General features: G+C 35.6%; 1 long non-coding RNA gene across 2 annotated transcripts; it reads right to left on the bottom strand.

Moving 5' to 3' along the window:
* Window positions 1–3,555: 3,555 nt before the first annotated feature.
* Window positions 3,556–6,120, bottom strand: LOC141670751 (uncharacterized). 2 transcript variants are annotated; one of them, XR_012554714.1, is made up of 2 exons: window positions 5,802–6,120; window positions 3,556–4,069 (listed from the first exon to the last, which is right to left on the bottom strand). It is a non-coding gene; the product is annotated as an uncharacterized LOC141670751 (long non-coding RNA). The 2 variants fall into 2 exon arrangements; XR_012554713.1 differs by lacking the exon at window positions 5,802–6,120 and adding an exon at window positions 4,320–5,794.
* Between the last annotated feature and the right edge of the window lie 4,229 nt (window positions 6,121–10,349).

Here is a 10,349-nt window from a genome sequence, read left to right as displayed (position 1 = left end):
ACTAAATGCAGCATAATAAGGATTAGGTATAAATGGCATATTAGCAAACTATGCATTCATATTCTGAGCAGGCATAGCATTCATAGGCATGGCAATCATGTTGGGAAAAGAGGAAGGTGCAGACATGGGAGTAGGCATGGTAAGTTTACAATTAACAGTTAAATGATTAACACTACCACACTTAACACAGGTTTTTCTTGGTGCATATTTATGAGGTGTGTAGTTGTTATATTTCTTAAGTCCTACCTTCCCATTCCTATTATTTTTTCTTTTTGATTCTGTTTTAACCTCAATCTTTTCCAATATGTCATTCAATTGCTTGAGAGACAGATGTTCAACATTAACTCTCTTTTCTTTTCTCACTTGACTTGATTCTCCTGGAACAGAGTTTTTGGAAACTGATTTATATTTCTCATTCAACTTAGCTAGCTTGGCTTTGCTAACTGGCTTTTTCTCAGTCAACGGATGCGGTTCCTTGTCTTTCAACGAATAGTCCATTTGGTCTTTCGACGGATAACATTCATAATCCGTCGAATCCACATCCGTTGACAGTCCTTCAATCAAATTGGACTCAAGCTTCTCTTTACTCTTCTTCCAGGCTGCATCAAAAAATGACTCTATCCCTTGAACTTTAGTGATTTGTGCATGGACATCTCGAGAAGATTTCCATGCTTTAATCACTTCTTATTCTCGTTCAAGCTGCTTCCTTAAAATCTCCTCTTTCTTTAAGGATTCTATTAGTTCATCCTTAGCAACCTTGCATTCTAATTTCAATTTTTCAAACTCAATGAATTGAGTCTCTAGCACATTGTTTCTTTCACTTAAAAACACATTATTCTCTTTAATTTTATTGTTTTCTTTAGTGAGAGACTTAAGTATAACACGCAGGTGATATAGTTCAGTAGACATGTCATTTATTACATCATTACACTCAGCTTCAGATAAATGTGCTAGGTTAGTTGTGATTACCTAATTGCTTGATGAACTGGTCTCTGTTTCATCCGATTTGGCCATTAGAGCTAGATTGGCATAATTTGTTTCCTCATCTTCATCCAATCCATCTGCAGCCCAGTCATTTTCTTGTGTAATGAAAGCCCTTTCCTTTTACTTGAGCAACTCAAAATATTTCTGCTTATAATCAACAGGCTCAAACTTCTTTTTTCTAGGATCAAACTTTCTACACTCACTAGCAAATTGACCTGCTAAGCCACATTTGAAACACTTGAATTTAGACTTATCAATCATGATTTTGTTTGGCTTAGCTGCTCCAAAATTCTTCTTCAATTTGAGCTTGGCAAATCTCCTGGATAAGAATGCTAGATGCTCATCTATATCATCCATGTCGTCTTGGCTCAACTGTTCTTCATTTTCAGCTACCAGCCCTTTACCCTTGCTTTCACAGGCCTTTGAGTTTGATGCAGATTCAACAGCTTCAACCTTCATCTCTTTGTCCCTCTCTTGCTCAGCAACAAGTGCAATGGATCCTCCTTTCTTCCTTCATTTCTCCATCCTTTCATCTTGCTCTATTTCAAGCTCATAGGTTTTCAAGATACCATACAGTCTTTCCAAGGTGAAATCTTTGTAATTTTGAAAATTTCTTAATGAGACTGTCATTGGCTTCTATTCCCTGGGCAGAGATCTGAGGAACTTGAGGTTTGAGTCTTTGGTTTGGTAGACCCTTACATACAACTTGAGAGCATTCAGTAGTTTTTGAAATCTACTGAAAATGTCAGTACGTGACTCACTTTCTTCACAGTGAAAATGCTCATATTGCTGAATCAGGAGTTGCATCTTATTCTCCCTGACCTGCTCAATACCATCACAAATAATTTGAATTGTGTTTCAAACCTCTTTAGCTATTTTACAGTTTATGATGTTGTCAAACATATTACCATCAACACCATTAAATAATATATTCATGGTCTTTTTATCTTTCCTGACTTACTCCATGTCTGGATCAGACCATTCATGTCTAGGCTTTAAAACTTATGGTTCATTCCCTGTAGCAGCTCTTATAGGGACATAAGGACCTCTTTCAATGCAGTCCACATAAGCTTCATCTTGAGAGAGAAGATGTAGGTGCATCTTCACCTTCCAGTGGTGATAATTGTCTTTGTCCAGAAATGAAATTTTCACTCCAACATCCTTTTTGTTCATCTTGTTGATTGTTGTGATCTTTACACTCTTTGTGCTTCAAGAGCTTGCTCTGATACCAATTGTTATTCCCAAACAATGCAACAAGAATTACAGAAGGGGGTTGAATGTAATTCTGGCTCCTTTTTAAATTTTAAGACTGTTCTTACTTAATATATATAACAATGTTTGATTTTATAAGAAGTGCGGAATGAAACTTGAATTGAAATCAAAATACAAAGTAATAAAACACAAAGCTTTAAAACTTTTTGGTGGATTTGAACTTCTCCACCAGAGATATATATTAGTATGAGAACTCTGTAATGCTTGAATAGCACACAGTTGCTTACAAGTGCAAATTTACAGAGAAATACTTAACATATATAGCTTTATCTATCTCTCTAAAAAGAATGCTTACTTAGTTCTTCGTTCTACTTGCATACTTGGTTTATATATTACCAAGTTACATGACAGTAAGACAAGATAATAAGACAAACTGCGTCTATTCTAACTTCATGCTACTTCATTACTCTATTCCAGCATCTTTGGATATCTTCTTAATTACATAAAAATGGTAATGCTTCTTTGTTCTCTAAAACCTGTAATTAGGCTGCCACATTCCTTTTGCATACAATCAACGCATATGACTGTCAAGTCACTATCAACTGCTCTTTTGAATTTGAACATCCGTTGAGACTTTATTGAATCACCCGTTGAAGCTATAGTTGATCATCCGTTGATACTTTGGTTGATCATCCATTGAAACTTTGTAGATCATCCGTTCAAGCCTTATCTGAGCATCCGTTGAAGCTTGATTAATCATCTGTTTAAGCTTTATAACTTATCCGTTGAGACTCCTTTCTTGACAGTTAACTCTATTTCATTTATAAACTATTACAAGGCATCATATATTTATAATTCACCAACCTATCTTGCATATCAATCTAGTAGTCAAGATGACTTTAACTTTTCTCAAGGATCTAGTTCACTAAGCTAATCAAGTATGCAGAAATGTGCTACTAATCTCAATTTACATAAGCTACTCTTTCAACGAATGTTGAAATGATCATCCGTTGAAAGCTACAAAATCATTAAGTTAAATCTACTAAGGTGTTTTGTTCAACTTATCATCAAGTACACAACATATTCCTAACAATTATATTGATATTATCTCATAGTTTATTATGATGAAGATGTCGTGGGTCCTCATTTATAACCACGATTTTGTGGGCGTCACAAGTAGTCTCTAATAAGTGATGATGTTTGCGCTTTACCACCCCATTTTGCTGGGGTGTGGACGTGCAATTTTATTCTGCAACATACCTTGCCCCGGATTTTTTTTGTAAATCTCCCTGACAAAATTCCTTCTTTGACTTAAACTGTGTGTCAATAAAAGCAACAAAATTAAGTAACACCGATACAATATCTGATTTTCTTTTCAATAAATGCACCCAAGTAAAGCGGCCAAAATCATCCACAATCGTCAGAAAAAATGTACAACCAGTTGGGTCTTAGTTTGATAAGGACCCCATATGTCTAAATGTAAAAATTCAAATCATTTCACAGTTTTAATGCTAGTAGAATGAAATTTCAAATAAGCCTATTTTGATGCAGGACAAATATGAAAAATAGTTTCTTTAACACAATTTTTAACATCACAATTTGAATGCAATAGTTTAATTTGGGAAAAAGGTAAATGTCCCAAGCACAAGTGGCAGAGTTAAGCATTTTCAATGGCTGCACAACAAACTGCAGAATCTTGAACCACCTTAGCATCAATGCTATATAAGCCACCATGTTGCTTACCAAGAAGCTTCAGAGATTGCTTCTTCAAATGGTCCTGAAGAAAGCAGGTGTTATGATCAAATATCAAGTTACATTGAAAATCCTTACAAAGTGTTTGGACTGATATGAGATTGAACTTGAAGTCTGGAACCTGTAACACATTGCGAATAATTATGTCTCTGTTGAGTAGAATGTCACCAATGTGACATATTTTAATTTTCCTAATCTGGTACTATTATGAATATATTTAAATCTTCACATTGTTGAACCTTTTTTAAACAATTCTAATCTTGAACAGATGTGGTCAGTAGCACCACTGTTAAGAATCCAATTCACAAGTAAGATTGAAGATAAACAGAAAGTATCTGCAAGTAAAGCATGAGCAGTTTCTGAATTAGAACCAGGTTTGATATTGCTTGTGTTCTGCTGTTTCTGAAGTAACTCTATCAACTGATTATACTGTGTGACTGAAGTGGAATTAGCTCCATCTTAAGATTGAGAAACATCAGTCACTCTTTTGTCCTTAAACTTGATGTTTGGAGGATAACCATGCACTTTAAAACATATGTAATAACTGTGACCTGCAATATTATAGTGTGTGCAAAAATATCGTGAACCAGGTTGCTTGTTCCAGTTTGTAGTTTTTTGAACTACTAGGATAACTTGCAAGAGCAGGAGCAAACTGAGGTTTAAAAGAATTTGTAGCAGACTTAAATTCCCGCTGTTTAGAATCACAAAATCTCCTTTTATCTGAATAAAATACAAGAGATTTAGTTTAAGAACTCAGCTGAGATAGCTTCTTATGCCTTTCTTCTTGAGCAAAAAGTCTGTAAGCATTAGAAATTCTAGGCATAGGACTGTACATCAAAACGTTACCCCTTACTGCAGAAAATTCATCACTTAATTTCATCATAAATTGAATCATTCTTTGATTCTCCTACAACTGATAAATCTTCTGTTCTAAACCACAAGTACACTTGTGACAAATACATTGAGGCAATGTATTAGAATCTGTAAAAACATCCCATAGAGTCTTAAGTTTTGTGAAGAATTCTGAGATTTAATCAGTTCCTTGATTCAGTTCATAAAGTTGCTGCTCAATTGAGTACAATTGTGTCATAGACGTGTAACCAAAACGTTCTTCAAGATCACTCCAAATTTCTATAGATTTTTTAAGAAACAACACGCTCTTAGAAATAGTTTCATGTAGGTTAAAAATGATCCATGAGCAAACAAGATCATTACAACGTTCCCAGGAAAATGAATGAACTTCAAGTATGGAAGGGGAATGTAACGCTGTGCTCATGCTTTGGGAGCCATGTTTTGGCACTAACGAGCAATTCACGTATCAGTTGATACGGACGGCGCCTGTTTTTTTGTTGGACCAAAGTCTTGACCTCCCTTTAGATGAGAAGATGTTGATTTAGGTTTTAATATAGAACTATCTATAAATCCTATTTTATTCTTGGCTGAAAGTGACAACATCATGGATCATTTCCAGTTGCTAAAACCGGAACAATTAAATTTGTCTGAGATATGTTTGAATCAGATGGATGAATGGAATATACACTTGACGGAACCTAACTCGAACTACGAGGTCTAGTTTCAGCCATATCAAATAAAATCTTTGGGCACTAACAATAATTGAGCTAAAAAAGCAGAGAACGAACAATCGATATCAATGATCAATCGACATCAAAACAGAATCACAATTCTAAAATCGATTTCAATAATTAGAGAACGCAGATTGAAAACTCAAAGAAAAATGTAAATAATCAAATATATCTTTATGTTCTTCTTATAGTGTGAGTATGAAAGATAAAACCTCATTAACAAAGATGAAGAATGCGATGAAGATGATGAAGAATGATGTGAAAACATACCAGAATTCAACATTTAAGCACGACACACTCTGATACCAAGTAGAAGTTTAGCTCGATGAAGATCATATTGTGCAGATCAATAATGAAGAATTAATTGATTGACAAAATTAAGAAGATAACAAACTAAAACTACTTTACCATCATGACTGAATTACACTGAGAGAGAGAATCAATGTTTCTCATACTGGATGTGTAAAAAATACTAGCTACATCTCTAATCTTATATCACTCTAAAATGTAACAAACTCTGTTACGAAATCGTCCTAGCTGGCAAGACTAGCTTGCTGTTTCTTAATGTGGAGTTGATACTCCAACAGACTTCCGCTAGATTATGTTAGGTATAATTAACACTACGCGCAACTATGGGACAGTTATATAATCGGGATTAACATGAACAGGCAAATAAGCAAGTAAAGAAATAAAACATGAAGGCAAAACAACAAGATAAATCAGTAAAAAAATTGACAAAGATCGAATAAAACATTGAGTTCTAACGGAAGCTTTAACAAATCTGAAAGAACCAATAACAGCTGAGTCGCCTAGCCTTCGAGAAGCCTAGACTGTTCTTGAAGAGATTATTGCCCACTTACGTTGTGTTGGGTTCCAGTAATAGCGCTTCCAAAATAAAACAGTTCAGAGTACTTCGTCCACAGATATGTAGCACTCAACAGCGACCCGTACCTCAGTTCTCCAAGAAAACCTATGCTATAATTTGTATGTTATGGAGGAGAGAAAGATAGAAAGTAGCATCTTGGGTTTTCACAAGTTTGTGATCTCAGTATATCTTATTCCAAATGTTTGGTTATGTATATAATACAAAACAAAAATAATTGAAGATATTACATTAATTAAAATAAATATTCTGACATAATATGCATTTAATGGAATATATCTCAGAATTAGAAACGTAACAGTTAGCCCATCAGTATTTACCCCAGCAAATCAAATCTTGATCCAACCCATCAGTTTTTGTCTCAGCAAATCCTCAGAGTTTATAATTTCTGATAAGAAATTACTGATATTCTTTGTTACGCAGATTATGTTATACAGATTTAATATTCATATTAAAATAATATAATAAGTCAGTAAATATTTTAATTAAACAAACAGTAAAATTCCTCGCCCAGGTCGCCTCGCGTATGCGAGAAGCCGAGACATTCCCCAACTCGTCCATCGACCCGACCCGACCCGACCTGACCCGACCCGAGTCGAGTTGAGTCGTGTAGTGGCGAGGGGGTAGCACATGCATGTGTGTGTGCGCGCGAGGCACACAATAACACCATGCACACCCACATGCCTTAGTAGTTGTATAATACTTTAGGACATTGTACTATATAAAGCACTCCACCCTTCTTTACCTTAGCAATATGGGATAAACTCACACTCCCCATTCAAGCCAATAACTTCACCTCAATTTCTTTATGGATTACACTAAGAAAATGACTTAGATCCAAATATGAATGTTTAAATCCTCATATCAAGGATCAACCTCCAACAATTAGATTTAGGAAATTAAATCAAGAACATGTGTAAAACAAGACTCAAACTTTCCATTTTCTAATAATCCCCCACAAATCCATATAGAAATAAATATCAGATTTTATCATGACTGGATTTTTAGAGTCGGTACTCTTCCGGGTTTGAACCCTCTTAAGTCCCATATTTCGATGGCTACCGGATATAGATAGATTGTTTCACCTTGAATCCCTATCCATTTGGTGAACCACACTCCATAGACAACGACAAATCAAAAGGCTATGGTGCAGATCTCCGGCTTTGAGACGTTATGGTCGTGTCTCAATCCTGTTCGTCGAATGCTTCAAGGAATAATCATTTTCTCTAATTGCGACCTCACAATTGCATTCGCTTAGATGGGCATCTCCAAAGATGTATTTCCAACATCTCGTCTTATGACTTGACCCCATTCAGAGTTTATAAATCCTGACACAATATTTGGTCCATCAGTATATAGCAAATTCTGATCCAAAATTGTTTCCATCAGAGATTATTAAAACTCTTGCTAACTAGCAGTTCAAGCACCTCTTATAAGTATCTAAATATATATGGTAGAGGTACTACCAATTCATTCTTACAACTTATTATTACCACATTGAATATACTTCGAGGGATCTCCTCTCAGGTGTATTGGGTTCACGTTGTTGATGAATTATGAAGGGTTACCAGTCTCATCCCCAACCTCAACTTAAGGACTGCAACATGCTCAAGCCCCTTAGTCAGCGGATCAGCTATATTATCTTGAGTTCCTATGCACTCTATAACAATAATCCTATTAGACACAAAACCTATTAAAGACTTTAGTCTAACTCGAATGTGTCTCTTTGTCTTAGCATTATACTTCACACTTCTGATCTTGCCGATAGTTGTACGGTTATCACAATGAACTGAAATTGCATAAAGTGGTTTTTTACGACAGGTAACATAGACATAAGCCCATGAAGCCATTCAGCCTCCGTCCCCGTGGCATCAAGTGCACACAACCCGACCTCAAAAGTAGACCAAGTAATCATAGTCTATATAGAAGACTTTCAGGATACTGCTCCACCCGTAAGGGTAAACACATATCCACTCACTCCAATGGAACCAGATTTATTAGCTATCCAACTTGCATCAATATACCCCTCGAGTACCTGCGGAAATCTCCGGTAATGCAAGCCAAGGGAAATAGTTCCCTTGAGATATCTAAGAACCCTATCCAGTACCTCTTAATGAGTCTTGTTTGGACAGCTTGTATATCTAGCTAACTTAGACACTGAATAAGAAATATTTGGTCTAATCATATTAGCAAGATATTGTAAACTCCTAATAATATGAGAATACCTTAACTGAGACACATGAATTCCTGAACTATTCTTGACTATGGCAACTTTTGAATCAAATGGTGTACAAGCAATTCTATAATTTGAATAACCATACTTCTCAAGTATAGATTTCTCTATATAATGAAACTGTGACAATGTTATTCTATCAGTTGACTGAGTCAACTTGATCCCAAGAATCACACTAGCCTCACCCATATCCTTCATTTCATAGTGACTCTTCAAGAAACTCCTTGTCTCGTTAATTAACTCAATATTAATTCCAAACAACAAAATATCATCTACATACGAACATACAATCACACAATCATTACCTCTAAACTTATAGTAGACACACTTGTCACTTTCATTAACCAAAAGCTCGAAGTCTAAAGCAGTTTCATCAAACTTTTTTTTGCCAGTCTATAGGTTCTTGTTTAAGGCCATAGATGGACTTGACCAGTCTACATACTTTCCTCTCATTACCATAATCCATCAGGTTGATTCATATAAATCTCTTCTTCAAGGTCACCATGAAGAAAAGCTGTCTTTACATCCGTTTGATGGATGATAAGACCATGTACGAAAGCCAATACAATAAGTATTCTGATTGTTATCATTCGGGAAACATGATAGTATGTATCAAAATAGTCAATTTCTTCCCTTTGCCTAAAGCCCTTAGCAACTAGCCTGGCCTTGTACTTATCTATTGAGCCATCAGGGTTTATCTTCCTCTTGAAGATCTATTTACATCCAATAGTAGAACACCCATGATGGAGATCAACTAACTCTCATGTTCCGTTGGAAAAAATTAAGTCAATTTCACTCTTCACAGTGCCTTTCCAATGCCTTGACTTTGAAGAATCCATGGCTTGAAGGAAAGGTAAAGGCTCATCCTCGACATTATAAGTGATAAAATCACTTCCAAAGTCCTTGACTACCTTTACACGCTTACTGCTTCTAGGTACCTCTACTTCATTAAGAGTAGAGCTATTACCAGGATCCACCCCCATATTTGTCATCTTTTCCATATGATCAGGAATAGAAGTCGATGTGTAAGTGGGATTATCCTCATAATTACCCAAAGGTATACTAGTCTTCATAGGGAACACTTCATCGAAGAAAGTTGCATCACGAAACTCGACTATCGTATTCGCCACAATCCCTTCTTTGTCAAATATTAAAATTAAAAATCTCATAGCAGTTGTAATTTCAAGATAGCCCAGAAAGATACAATCAACAGTTTTCGGACCTATTTTTTTCTCTTGTGTTCAGGGACAAGAACCTTAGCTAGGCACCCCCACACACAAAGATAACTCAAACTTGTCTTACGCTTTCTCCATAATTCATATGGTGTCTTGTCCATATATTTCATAGGGACTCTATTCAGAATATGGCAAGACGTATTCAGAGCCTCTCCCCACATGTACTTAGGCTACCCAGAATTAATCAGCATACTGTTAATCATGTCTTTAAAAGTTCTGTTATTTCGCCTGCCACCCCATTAGACTCAGGTGTGTATGGTGGAGTAACCTCATGAACAATAATATTACTTGCGCAAAATTCATTAATTAAGGTACTCGTATACTCACCACCTCTATCAGATCTCAAACGTTGAAGTACTTTGACAGTTTATGTTTCAACTTCATTTTTTATACATAATGAATTTATCTAGTGCTTCATCCTTATGTTTAAGCAAATAATCATAACAATATCTGCTACAATCATCTAA

The sequence above is a fragment of the Apium graveolens genome, chromosome 7, assembly GCF_009905375.1.
Source record: "Apium graveolens cultivar Ventura chromosome 7, ASM990537v1, whole genome shotgun sequence".
NCBI lineage: Eukaryota > Viridiplantae > Streptophyta > Magnoliopsida > Apiales > Apiaceae > Apium > Apium graveolens.
The sequence above is the reverse complement of the archived record's forward strand: the minus strand, read 5'-3'. Positions and strand labels throughout refer to the sequence as shown.